The following is a 14,508-nucleotide window of genomic DNA, read 5'->3' on the forward strand; positions in this document are numbered from 1 at the left end:
CTGGAGCTACGGCTCGCTAGATGGTAGAGTGGTCGCCCCTTTCGCCCGCCCCCAAGGTCCTGCCAATCGGACGACAGGCCTTGCCGCGGCCTTGATGAGGATGGAGATGAAGATCCATCCAGGAGGGTGCACGGAGGCACCGCAAACACTCCATCTAGTCCCACATGTCCAGGCTGTGTCGGGATTCGAGGGGCTTTGTCAGGGACCACGTCAATCGGGGTTTCCAGGGGCACCACCAGGACGGCTACGACAATGTCACCATGGGTCCCTGTCCCCTTGCCACAATCTGATACCCAATTGGCGCAGGGAGGAGGGTAGCGTCGCGAGGACTACTCCCCGAAAAGTTCATTTTGCTTTGCTCGTCGCCTCCATTTTGGGCCATGTATCAGGTGAACAGAAAGGGTCCTTTTCCACTCTGGTGTTGGATGATGTGGTTTTCTTAGGCCATTTGGAGCATGTCTCAGTCATGAGTTTTGACCCCATGCTAGATGAGTGATGTGTCCCACCTATGGCTGCAAGACTGATGGAGCTATAGCCAATCACTGACAGCGTCATGGCTTCTCCAACCTATGATCCGGTTCTGACACCTTTACGGATGGTCAAGGCATCTGGCAGTCATCCATTGGAGACTGCAAGTCCACAAGACCTCAACAGCGACAATGGCGCTACGCCAACGGGCGTAATGCAAGGACCATGCACAGGCACATCCGAGGCGGTGAACGACTGCAACTAGCCCAATTTCTCGGAAACAGTCTTCACGCCAGCTGCCAAGTCCCTCCTTCCATCGCCGCCCACGACAAGGCCAAGGTGCCACACCAGAGCGACCACTGTGAAGGTGTCGAGATCCAGCGACCGCCTTAAGAAGGTCTCCTCCATCCTGGTGGCATGTCAAGTGTAACACTGCCACATCCGCGAGCTCGACATGGTGTGCCCCGATGAACCGATTGGCGAACAGGTGATGAAGACCTACCTCAACATGTACAAGGACAAAATCCCACCAAGACGATCCTGGCCATACGAAAGACACCAGCTTAGCCACTAAGGTGGTCCTGAAAGCTACTACAGCTCTGGTGAACATGACTGATGCTGTTGGAGTAGTGCCGGAGGCGACGACTTGAGTTCTCCTACTATGGGCTGAAGTTGTCCTTGTAGTATCAATGTTTCAGTTTGTTCCAGCAAGCTCCTATGTGTTATCAGTCAAGCTACGTTTGGTCAGCCCCCTTGTGATGTTCGTGCTTGGTGTTGTGTTTGGACCTAGACAGGGCTTGGTTTTGGGATGCACCTGGCTGGGGTTACTCGTGCTTGCTCTGCCACTAGGATGTTTGTTCGGTTTGTGTCTTTTTTTGTTAGTCTATGGAGCTGTCTGCTGCTTAATGCAAACAATGGTCGCCTTGTCTGTTTACACATGATTGAGGCTAACCTCTCAACACTAATTTGGAACGTTCGAGGCCTCAACAATCCAACTCGGCAGGAATCTATTTTGGAAATGCTGAACTTAGTATGAAAAAATATTGTGGCTTTGATGGAAACTAAGTTGACGAATGTTGATCAACATTTGGCCTGCCAATTCCTTGAAGATAGTTTGAATGGCTACAATTACCTATCTGCTGATGGTACTTGCGGTGGGTTGCTGCTTGCCTGGGATAGAGACCTTGTGACAGTGACAAGTCCCTCATGCAGGAAATTCACCATCACGACAACCGTAGCTATACGGGCGTCAAACACACCCTTCCTGCTGACGATTGTTTATGGTCCATCGAGGGAGTCTGGGAAGCAAGAATTCTTGGACGAAATGCAGTCCCCAAGCCCCTCGGCAGGGATGCCATGGATGATCGTTGGTGATTTTATGAAGCTAAAGATAAAAACAACCTCATTTTGAACAGGCGGCTGATGGGGAAATTCCAGGCAACACTGGATGCAGTGGAACTGCTGGAAATTATGCTTCAGAACCATAAATACACTTGGTTAAATGAGCGCGAGAATCCAACTATGGTGTAGTTGGACCATGTCTTATGTAATGTGGATTGGGACCTCCTCTTCCCATCGCACTCCCTGTAGGCCCGGTCCTCCTCGACCTCGGATCATTGCCCTTTACTTCTTGCCCAACAAAATAGCTTGCTGAGATTCACCACTTTCAAGTTTGAGGATTTCTAGGTCAAGGTCCCGGGTTTCTTTGAGATGGTAAAGGAGGCCTGCGAACAGCCTGCTCAGGGTCTGGAAATGATTGTGTTACATACAAAGATGCGAACCACTGCCAAGGCCCTTTGACAATGGAGCAAACTGATGTTTGGGCGTAAAGTAATAGCTACATATTGCGCAAAAGGTGATTCAACGCCTAGATATAGCGCAAGAGGAGAGGATTCTCTTGGAAAGAGAGCACAAACTGCGACAAGACCTCAAGCTTCGCATCCTTGGACTCACTGCAGTACAACGTGCCAGACGACGCCAATGCTCATGAATTATGTGGCTAAAGGCTGGAGATGCATGCACATGTTTCTTCCACTTGAGGGCAAACACGCGCCGCTGGCGGAACTTCGTCCCAAATCTCACCAAAAAATGATGGAACTTGTGTGTGGTCCCATGAAGAAAAAGAGAAGCTTCACCAATACTTATGTGGTAATTTGGGCACTAGAGAAACACGCCAGTACTCAGTTGACTAGGCGAGACTCGGCTTGACCAAGCTAGATGAGGATGCTGCGGCCCAACTGGACGAACCATTCTCGGAGCAAGAAATTGTGAAAGCCGTAGCATAGCTACCTGCAGAGAAAGCGTCAGGCCCAGATGAATTTACAAGGATCTTCTTTAAGCACTGTTGGTCGATCATCAAACAAGATGTGCTCAATGCCTTTGTTAGCCTACACAACCTTCATACATCCGCTTTGACAATGATCAACAATGCCACTATTGTTCTGATTCCGAAGAATGAGGTGGCCCTTCAGCCAAAGGACTACATGCCAATTAGCCTCATCCATTTTTTCTCCAGAATGGTATCCAAAGTGATGGTTCTCCGTCTCTCAAAATACATTGATCACCTGGTATCCCACTCGCAAAGTGCCTTCATAAAATACAGATGTATCCAAGATAATTTCTTGTATGTGAGCAAATCTGGCATGCGCCTACAATCGAAGCCACACTCCTGCATGTCGTTTCAAGATGGACATATCAAAAGCTTTTGACACAATATCTTGGGAATATATGTTTGAGCTCCTACAACATAGAGGATTTAGTGCACGATGGAGAAATTGGCTAACTGCTCTCTTCTCATCATCGACTTTCTCCGTCCTACTCAATGGAGTCCCCAGACTGGAAATCCATCATATGCGAGGGCTAAGGCAAGGTGACCCTTTATCCCCCTACTTGTTCATTCTTGCCATAGATACCCTGCATCGCCTCTTTGAGCTGGCAACTAAGGAACAAGCCCTCACCCCCCTCCGTGGGTGGCATGCTAGATTATGCTTATATCTATATGCTAATGATGCAGTTGTGTTCACGAGCCCGAGCAAACATGACATCAACCTGATGATGGATATTATGCGCTTCTTTGGAGATGCTACTGGCCTGCATATTAATCTCAGTAAGAGCGTAGTGTCCACCATCCACTGCCAAGGCCTTGACTTGGAGGCAACACTAGACAATTTTCCTGGTCTTAGGGCACCCTTTCCTATTACCTATCTGGGGCTACCACTCATCCTTGGCCGGCTTCGCCTTACTCATTTACAGCTGATCAAAGAACGGGTGAAGGCCCGTTTGGCGGGCTGGTAGGGAAGACTGCTTACGCCGGCTGGCAGGTGCGAGCTTGTATGCACTGTCTTGAGTCCTCTTCCCACCTATCTCCTAACGGTTCTCCAGCCGCCTAAGCAATTCGTAATGGAATTGGACAAGGCACAATGACGTTTGCTCTGGGCGGGTGGTGAACATCTCACAAGTGTCAAGTTAATTGGTCTTATGTATACCGTCCCACTAGGAATGGTGGCCTCGGTATCACAAACCTGGAATTTTTTGTCTGCGCGCTTTGTCTTTGGTGGCTCTGGTTCGAGTGGATGCACCCTGAGCGCCCTTGGGTAGCCAGTTCCAGCTTAGGATGGATATGTGGGGAAGAAGCTCCTAGCATCTTTCAGGATGACTTTAGAAAGGGTTGTCTCAAGTATGGTACGCCTGGGGCAAGATTGAATCCGTGGATTTTGTGGATTCTGGACCACGAGAACTCTTTCTTCCTAATGTAGAGCTGGAACTACAACAGTTACCGTGGAATCCGCGATCACACATGATGAGTTCTTCTTTCTTTTATCACTTAGGAGCCGTGCGAGATGAAAGTCTCATGCACGGTTTTGCCGAGAGTCTGAAGGGGATTCTGCTTGAACGTTAACTAGACCTACGCCCGTATTACCGCTGGAAATCCTATACCTGAGTGCTATTTGATCAGAGTGAGTTGTAATTGAGCTTGATTTACTTGCTTAGTGGCTACATCCGAGGGTCGAACGACCTGGATTATTCTTCACACTTCAAAAAATCGTATAAAAATCAATGCAAGGCATGCAATTGCTAGTTAGCTCAGCTGACATTGCTCTCTTTAATGCTGGCACATCGGTACACCTTGGCGATGGCAAGAAAGCTTCTTTCTGGTTGTCCAGTTGGGTGGAGGGTTCAACACTGGCATCGTTGTTTCCCTCCCTTTACCACCATAGCAAGCGAAAAAATCGCACAGTGGTTGATGCCCTCTTTGAAGATCAATGGATTCAAGATCTAGACCATAACCTTTCGCCAGCTCTCCTAGATGATTATGTTCAGTTTTGGACCGTTCTATAGTCTATCCACCAGGATACGAGCAGTACTGCTCTGGACACGATCACCTGGAAGCTTACTCCTTTAGGGGAATACTCAACCCGATCGACTTACCTCCTCCAGTTCGAAGGTGCCGAAATGATCGAGATGGACACCATAGTATGATGGCCTTGCGCCCCTCCCTGCTATAAGTTCTTCCTTTGGCTTCTCCTCCAAAGCCGTATTTGGATTGTTGATCGTTTGCAAAGACGTGGATGGCCGAATTGCTACTTCTGCCAATTGTGTCTGCGCAACCTTGAGACCTTGGACTATTTGCTTTTGGGCTATGTTTTCACGAAGGGAATTTGGAACAATGTCGCCTCTTGGGTGCATCATCCTAGCCTAATGCCGTGTAATTGGCCGGTGATGTCGATTGGATCATGCAGGGTTGATTGGTACAAATCTCTCACTCAGTGTGCACTAGGCCAGGCAGCCAAGGGACTTCGATCGCTTTGCATTCTAGTCATTTGGATCGTCTGGAAGGAGCGGAACAATCGCGTCTTCAACAACCAAGAAAAAAACACTACGATGTATTGTGTCTGACATATAGGTTGAGGCACGACAGTGGGTCATGGCAGGTGCCAAAGATTTGGATTTCATTCTACCAGCAATAGTCACTACCGAGGCTTGGCTTTTCAGTCCCTGTTCCTTGCTCTTAGTTGCCTTTTTAATCTGTATAATCCTCCCATAGCATCTGAGTTGAGGGGCTGTCAGCCTAGTGTAGTCAGCTGATCGCTCGATTGTGTGTGTTTTGCACTATGTGTCTTACATGATGTCAACTTCCTCCTTAATTTATAAAAGTCATTTCAAATCTTTCAAAAAAAAACATGAAAGTAATGGGAGACATCAAAACAAAAATGTGCATCTAGAAATCTATCAGATAATCAGTAAAATTAGGGAAAAAAACCGTAAACATGAAGGAAAGTTTGCACCATAAAGATGACCAACGACAACTATGATACAGACAAAAGAAATTGGAATGGTTTATCAAAACCATAACCCCTGAAACCTTAAACCCTAACAATGAAAACCAATATGAAAACCTAAAACTTCAAAATCACTATACCAAATATTCCAGGAGGGGGCATTACGAAAGTCATAAATGGTGGGAATTTCAATATATCTACCATAAAAATAAAAACAACAACAAAATGAAAGGGTCTTTTAACATCAAACCTGGTACTCTTCTAATAAATCACGCGGATGACTGAAGAATGATGAGCGGCGGCACAACTAGGGTTGAAATCGACAAAAGTTGCAGAATGCTGATGAAATCTCCTTCAACCTTACTTGATTATAGAAGAAATTTGAAAGAAGCAGAGGGAGGCCGTGAATCACCGATGAGCGGAGAGCGGAAGCGACGCCTGATAAATGGAAAGGGATAGCGACACCAGTGGAGATTTCACAACTTGACAACCAACACCTAATTAGGGCCCACAGAACATAACTAACAGGCGTGAATACCGAAAATTTCAAAACAATGATAAAATTAGACTGTAAAATATGTAAGAAAATAATTTTCCACAATTTATTAAAAAATAAGTATCATATAAAGGAAAACGGAAAACAACTATCAACTAAAAATAATGATGTTGCTGAGTATATAAAAAGTTACTCAAACGATAAATAACAGCTATTAAAAAAAGTTTATAACAGTTTGGTAAAATTTAGTCTAACTTCCGTGTTAAGACAACAACATATTACGGTAAACAGTTCGCTGAAGGATGATGCCACATGTCAGAATTTGAGATAAACGTATGCAACTGAAACATAATAAATCAGAATACTATTGAAAAAAACAGAAGATTTTCACATTAAGCTTTATATAAAAGCGGATCAACAAAAACCGGAATAGACTTGGTCAAAACGACTCGGCGTGTCCGGTTGGATTGCCACGCGAGGCGGGAAAGCTGGTGGGTCGATAAAAGTGGATGATCAGGCAAGCGTTGATGAGCACTCCGGTTCGGTCGGATGGGTGGTGCTCGGTCGCACGTTGAATAATTATTTATGGCATTACGCATCTAATATATATATATATGAATATTTTTTTTACTTATAGGTGTACGCACTCCTTCTCTAATTGGTGTTTAGAAAGTAATATGTATATATTAAAAAGTAGTATATATATATTAAAAAATATATATACTTCACTTATAAAAAAGTATATATATCTAAAAAATAGTATATACATCCCAGGAAGTAATATATATCTTAGTTAGAACTGGATTAACTATGGATTAAGATGGAAGTATGTACTCTTGGGAGTACAAACTAGTATTCCTATATATACATACATATATACACACACTCTCTGTTGTTCGAAATAAATGTTTTTTGAATATTGATATGGTCCCTAAAATACAACTTTGACTATTTAGTAATTAGTTTTCGAGAAAAATCTATCCGTGTCATTTTTAAATATACAAACTTAATATGTAAAGAGTAATTTGTAATCAAAATTCGAAATAGTTAACTGTATGTAATCCAAGATATTTATTTCGAAGCAAAGAGAGTAGATAGAGAGAGACAGAGCAATCCAGATTGACAGGAAAGTTGTCGTGCTTGGTGAAGATTGTCTCGATCCAATGAAGGTTGGTTCACACTTTGTTTTCACGAGCGACTGTGCATGCATGAACGTCGAGTTCACAAGAAGCTTCCAAACGAAGCACAAGATTGTGGATATATCTCACGTGATACAGCGACGCGCACCAAATCTTCTCCCGTGCAGGGTCTCCGACGTGTTCGATATGATCCCCATATATTCGATCGATTGCAGTTTCCACGACGAGACGGTCAATTGATTATCCATCCTAGATTGGATACTGTTAGCACGAATCAGGTTCGAATCAATACTATATATTAAAGCTCAGCTCTAAGAGTTGAAGTGATTCTAGTAGTCAAAGGCACTGTAGCTACTGTTTATGTGTGTTTTATATATGATACATGTATATATATGAATACATATATGTATATGTATATGTATAATATAAATTTTTTGAAAATTCCAGAAAAATAGTGAAAGGTATAATAGTTATATTGATAAATCGGCCGAAATAATCTAAAATGCACAGAAAAATATATAAAACTTAAAAAAAAATATAAAACAAATTTTGTTAGGTTCGTATTACTGTCGTCTACATATTAAAATTATATACATGCATAAAAATAATACTGTTTTTCCCATAATTAAATGAATGTTTAAATATTAATAAATTCATAAATAAATATTGAGATGCTCAAAATTGACAAACCTAATTTTTTCAGTCTTCTTTTATCATGTTCTGTGAAAAAAAAAATAGACACGGTGTAGACGCGCCAATCCGCCTAGTTAGATGCCTTTTTCACTGGCGAACTTGATTTCGGAAGCTGCAGCTGGGACTGGGAGTACTACACATACGCCGGTGGTGAAACTTTGTAAAGTTCTGTCACTTACCTATAAATATAAATATAAATATAAATGGTGGACACATAGAAAGATATGTATAGATTTTATACACTCCCTCTAATAAAAAAAAGGTGTCATTTATGGTTGCACGCAACCCACACATTTAAATTTTGATCATTAATATCTTTTTAATATTTTGATTGATTTTTTAAAAATAGTATAGCTAGTTTTTTTTTAAAATAGTTTCGTAATAACACAACTTTGCTATATTTTGTGTGTATTTATACTAGTAATTAGTGGTAAAAATAATAAGTTGATGATCATATCGATATCCAAAACGATTATTATGACTGGAAGGAATACATTATAATTTTGTCAAGATTTACATCTGTATATGACAACACGAGTGTGTCCATGTCTCTATTAATTTTCTGACTAGGGGAGATATGCTGTATGGTTTCAGAATTTATTTTGAAATTTGGGGAAAAAATATCCAAAGATGGCCAATAACTGCCGCACGCTAGAAGGTAAGGATTTTGATTAAGCAAGCACAAAAATTGAACAGAACATGAAAAAAAATTGAACCCCTGCTCCGTACTTTTCTAGAAAGAGTCTTTTATCCCTCCTCAAACACAATTAATTAGGAGCTACGCAGAGACTGGTCTAAGCCCAAGATTTCAAGAGAGCTTCAGCCCGGGGCTAGAACTAAAATCTGAAAGATTCAAACAGGTAGAAGGCCCGGGCTGCCGAAAACCAGGTAGCACGAGGCATAAGCCATTCTTGCGCTGGCTAGCTTCCACCAACTAGCAAACAGACATCAATCCATCTAGAATGAGGCGTTCCATCATGGTGTCATCCCATCGATTTTGTCCGGGTGTCACCATTCTTCGTATTACACGAACCATGCATATGCTTGCAGTAGATAAGGTGTTGATATACGTATCAACCAATTCCATTCTTCAAACCAAACAGATTAGTCAAGATCGGAGGCTCGGAGCTAGGATTTAACGATCCACCACCTTTCCACTCCTCTAACCAAACACTGGTACGTTCGGCCCGTCTCCTCGTGAGACATCGGCCGATAGCTTCTGCCTGTTAATTTAGTGCTAATCAAAGCACATTGCCGGCACGATGGAAACGATCGTCAAAGTGCAGTGTGAAACGTGGACAAGACCTGGCCGGTTTGAACAAAGTTTAGCATCTTACGTTTGATTGGAGAGCAGTAACTTGTGCCTCGATGCATCCTAGTCACCAGTTAGCTAGCCAGATCAACCTGAGTACTAGTGTTAGGTAAAGCTACATTAGTCTAATATTCTGAAGTGGAAAATGAGAAGAGGAATAATCACAGAAGAAGAAGAATATATATATGGACTTGTCAGGTGGCCCATGCTGCTATGCTATGCATGCATGGATATATTATATTGTAGACAATCGATCAGCCTCATCAGCACGTGTTCAACTCGTCAAGAATAGTTAGGCACGAGCTCGGCTTTTCAGCGAGCTGTTGCTATCTTATTAAGATTGTGGTGTACAGTTGCACGTACGTGAGAAACTGAGAATATGTGATCCCCGTTCGAAACCAGTGGCTTCTTTAGAACGCGGGATTTTCACATGATTCGTATTGGTCTATTATGTTATTATTTAAATGTAAAAAAAGAGTCATTCACTAGATTTGTTTTTAAGATCGTAAAATTACCACGTTAATTAAAAATAAAGAAAAAGATCAAGACCTCTTATTTTTATGAATATCTAACCATCCAGATTAACCAAAGAGCTAATATCAAATATGATTAGGATTCCTTTGGAACATAGGAATTTCATAGGAATTGCATAGAAATTTTACAGGAATTAGTTCAATTTCACAGGAAAAACGTAGGATTAAAAAAAAATCCCGTAATCCAAAAGAGGCATTAAAAAGCCAAATAGTCAGTATAAAATACAATTAATAAATAGTTAAATTTAGAATTAAAAATCATGGAAAATTATATGTTTGATTTCCATATAGTTTGGGAAGAAAAATATCTAAATAAAGAGTCCAAATAAAATGAAATTACTAATAATCAAAATTAGGGTTGAATAGAAAAAAGAATGATCATATCCAATATAGTCTTAGAAAAAAATAAATTATTATAAAAATCAAATACCTAAATCAAGAGTCCATATAAAATACAACCATTACGTAAGAAACCATCAAAAGGACACATCATTAGTGACAGCCGATTAGAACCCGTCACTAATACACTATTAGTGATGGATACAATGACGACACATCACTAATGTGTGGCACGGGCTAGGACCCGGCCAAATTAGTGACAGCGAGAGAATGACCCATCACTAAATATAGTAGTGATGGGTCACCTAAAAATCTATCACTAATGATGTAGTCATTAGTGATAGATAGAGAGGGCACACGTCACTAAATGTAGCCTCGGGTAGTTCATAGTCGGGGCTACTCATTAGTGACGGGTAAATGAGGACACCCATCACTAATGTGAAAGTAATTAGTGACGGATCATAGTTGTCACCCGTCACTAATATGTTGCTCTTGGACTGGTCGAGGCTAGCGTTATTAGTGATGGGTTATGAGGACACCCATCACTAATGTGAGTGATGTTTACTATTATCCCATGCACCGAGCAACATAACCAGACAGTGTCTGTCCATCGGCTGCTCGACAAAGGGACAATTTTTTTGACGATTCTGTTAAGTACCAACCAAATATTGGTGATTTGAAGTTAGAATTGTCTCTTGGCCTTTGAAGGTTTGCCTCCCCCCTCTCATCCTCCTCTTGCTTATATATGGTGGATTCTAGGGTTTTAGTTGAAATCAACAATTCTGCTTCTTCTCCTAAATCTTGATACATGTGGATTGTCCCCCTTGGCCTTTAAAGGTTTGCATCCCCCTTTCCTCCTCCTCTTGCTCCTATTTTGCTAGATTCTAGGGTTTGAGTAGAATTTTGATATATTTATGGTACAATTATATTCCTAAAATTGAAATTATGTTGCTATTAAGTGCAAATCTTGATATGTTTATAGTATAATTATGCTAATTATATTTCTAAAAGTGAACCTAGTTTGCATAATATATGTCTCTCATTCTGGAGTATTTCATTATAAAATATGACTTGACAACTTGTCATATTTGTAACAAGATGCTCCCGAATTGTCTACGAACTTTGGACGTAATATATGTCTCTCGTTTTGGAGTATTTTATTATAAAATATGACTTGACAACTTGTCATATTTATAACAAAATGCTCTCGAATTGTCTATGAACTTTGGACAGTTCGAGGATATGTGACCCAAGTAGTAGGTTTATATGCTCTTGTATGGTTCTAGAGAATATTTCGGTGTCATCTCCCTGTTTTTCTCTGGATTGGAGAACAATGGGGAGATGTTGTTAAATTTTCTCTAGAATCGTACAAGAGCATAGAAACCTACTCGGACCACATATTATCAAATGAGATTAGAACCTATCATTGCATATGTAGAAAGTAGCTAGCTTGGATGTTCGCCTTAGATAAGAAAATGGATTAATTTAGTTAGAATTTTTATACTTATTCAATTATATGTACTCTGTCGTATCTATTAACAATGGATATTTTTTTCAATTTGTAGATGATGGACCGAAGTTAGATGTAACTTGATTGCCGTACTTGTAACGAGTATATGAGGGGGGGTGAAGTCTTTCATGAGTGCTATGGTGTCAGATATGGAAGGTTGGGGTAAAATGGCAATGTGGTGTCTATACTGTGATTGCAAGAATAATAAGTTCTCAAAACCTGATAATGTGTACGATCACTTGTTAAGGCGTGGATTCTAAGAGAGATATCACATTTGTAACAAACACGACGAGGAAAGCCTTAACGAAGGGGAAATAGATCAAGTCCTCCCGGATGACAGTATGAATCAAGGACTCCTGCCAGTCGGTGATATGGATGATTATCTCAGGGACACAAACATATTAGGATTCAATTATGACTATGTGGATTTGGTGGATAATGTGGACCAAATGGTGCGCGATGCTAAGGGGCATGACGAGTATAGTGATGGTGAGTTTGCCTAATTCTAGAAACTGGTGCGAGACTCAAAGACCATATTTTATCCTGACTGTAAGGAGAAATACATGTTGTTGTTTGCAGTGTTTACGCTTCTGCAATTGAAGGCAACCCATCGTTGGTCTGATTGGAGTTTCAAAGTATTGTTGCATCTGCTAAGAGACATGCTACCAGAGGGTAACAAGGTGCCCAAGATCGTCTATGACGCGAAGAAGATAATTTGTCCTTTGGGATTGGAAATAGAAAAAATACATGCATATAAGGAGGATTGTATCTTGTTTAGTGGAGAGTATGCAGACCTGGATCAATGCTCTGTTGTGAAAACCCATCGATACAAGCGTAGAAATGATAGTGGCGAAGTGGAGGAAAGCGGCAAGAGAAAATGGCCTCCTAGAAAGGTGATGCAATATTTCCATGTAATTCCCCATTTGAAGCATCTGTTCACGAATGAAAAGGAGTCCCAATTGCTGCGGTGGCACAAGAAGGGTCGTAAGAATGACGCAATGATACAACATCCCACAGATTCAGCTCAGTGGCGAACTATTGATTCCACATTTGGTTGGTTCGCTAAAGAATTAAGAAATAATAGGTTTTCTTTGAGCACAGATGGCATGAATCGATTCAGTAATATCAGTACCTCACATAACACCTGGCCTGTTGTACTGTCTATCTACAACCTTCCATATTGGCTTTGTAAAAAGCGAAAATCCATTATGTTGTCGACCTTAATTTCTGGTCTGAGGCAACCTAGCAATAGCATCGATGTGTACCTCAGGCCTTTGGTGGATGACCTTAAAGCATTCTGGTCTGAAGGTGTTGAGGTTTGTGATTAGTACAAGCGAGAATACTTCACCCTACATGCCATGTTATTCATCACCATCAATGTTGTGCCAACACTTTGTAACTTGTCAGGGTAGATTAAAAGAAAAGATGAAGCTTGCCCCCAATACTTAGATGACATTTGAGAGTATGTGGTTGAACGAGTCAAAGAAAATAGTGTACATACGACATCGATATTTTCTTCCCACGAACCACCCATACCAAAAAATGAAGTCTCAGTTTGACGGAACAAGGGAGAAAGCATCATGTCCAAGGCATTTCAGCGGACAAGATATCTATGATAAGATTAAGAATATCAATGTTGTCCTTAGCAAGCAAAAATGATCCTCCACGAGTGATGAAAATGGAATATAGAACAAGAAATCAATTCTCTAAGAGCTTGATTATTGGAAATACTTAGACGTTCACCACTCAATTGACTGCATGCACATAGAGAAGAATATCCACGGCAGTCTCCTCGGTACAATGCTTAACACGAAGAGAAAAAATAAAGGATCATGAAAACGCACAAGTTGACATTGAAGAAATAGGCTTAAGGCCGGATCTTCATGCCAAGGATACGGATAAAGGAAAATTCCTACCCCCATCTTGCATGACCCTATCCAAGAAGGAGTAAAAAGAATTTTGCGAGTTCTTGTATGGTGTGAAAGTTCCATCCGGTTACTCGTCCAACATTAGAAGACTTGTTTCGGTGAAAGAGCTAAAAATAGTTGGTGGCATGCAGAATCATGATTGCCATGTGATGTTGACGCAGAAGATTGTAGTTGGAATTAGAAACATGTTGCCAATTGGTGTTCAAGAGGCTATCATGAGCCTGTGCTTTTTCTTCAATGCAATTGGTCAGAAGGTACTCGATCCGGAAGCAGTAGCTGAGCTAGAAAAAAGATACTCTGAGACTCTATGTCTTCTCAAGATGTATTTCCTACCATCCTTCTCGATATCATGGTCCATCTCACAGCTCACCTTGTGAAAGAGATTTATTTTCTCGGCCTTATGTTCCTACATCAAGTGTATCCATATGAAAGATTCATAGGCATTCTCAATTCGTACGTAAGGAATCGAGTTTTGCCTGAGGGTTGTATCGTGCAAGGTTACTCTACAGAGGAGGTAGTGGAGTGGTACGTTAATTACATAGACTCAGATAACCCAATTGATTTGCCTCATTCTCGTCATGAGGGTAAGCTCGTAGGTCAAGGCAATTTGGGAAACATGCAAATACTCATGAGCCAAAGACATACGACCAAGATCATTTCCTCATGTTGCAACAAATGAGCGAAGTCCTCATATATCGACAAGCACAAGAAGTTGCTTCTTCAAGAGAATCCAGGGAGGACCGAAGTTTGGCTTGCAAAGCAACATATACAAAGGTTTAACACTTGGTTTCTAGATCGAATTAATCAATCG

Source organism: Phragmites australis, chromosome 2 (assembly GCF_958298935.1).
Source record: "Phragmites australis chromosome 2, lpPhrAust1.1, whole genome shotgun sequence".
Lineage (NCBI taxonomy): Eukaryota > Viridiplantae > Streptophyta > Magnoliopsida > Poales > Poaceae > Phragmites > Phragmites australis.